The 591-nt window shown below is 47.4% G+C and overlaps 1 pseudogene; it reads left to right on the forward strand.

The window, feature by feature from the left end:
- Positions 1-591, forward strand: part of LOC139228124 (zinc finger protein 271-like) — a 37,159-nt pseudogene that overhangs the window by 16,234 nt on the left and 20,334 nt on the right.

The following is a 591-nucleotide window of genomic DNA, read 5'->3' on the forward strand; positions in this document are numbered from 1 at the left end:
CCCCACACAAGAGATTAATGTGCAAAGTTAAAGCACATGGGATTGGGGGTAGTGTGCTGACATGGATTGAGAACTGGTTGCCAGACAGGAAGCAAAGAGTAGGAGTAAATGGGGACTTTTCAGAATGGCAGGCAGTGACTAGTGAGGTACCGCAAGGTTCTGTGCTGGGGCCCCAGCTGTTTACACTGTACATTAATGATTTAGACGAGGGGATTAAATGTAGTATCTCTAAATTTGCGGATGATACTAAGTTGGGTGGCAGTGTGAGCTGCGAGGAGGATGCTATGAGGCTGCAGAGCGACTTGGATAGGGTAGTGAGTGGGAAAATGCATGGCAGATGAAGTATAATGTGGATAAATGTGAGGTTATCCACTTTGGTGGTAAAAACAGACAGACAGACTATTATCTGAATGGCGACAGATTAGGAAAAGGGGAGGTGCAACGAGACCTGGGTGTCATGGTACATCAGTCATTGAAGGTTGGCATGCAGGTACAGCAGGCGGTTAAGAAAGCAAATGGTATGTTGGCCTTCATAGCGAGGGGATTTGAGTACAGGGGCAGGGAGGTGTTGCTACAGTTGTACAGGGCCTT

The sequence above is a fragment of the Pristiophorus japonicus genome, chromosome 2 (genome assembly GCF_044704955.1).
Source record: "Pristiophorus japonicus isolate sPriJap1 chromosome 2, sPriJap1.hap1, whole genome shotgun sequence".
In the NCBI taxonomy this organism is placed as follows: Eukaryota; Metazoa; Chordata; class Chondrichthyes; family Pristiophoridae; genus Pristiophorus; species Pristiophorus japonicus.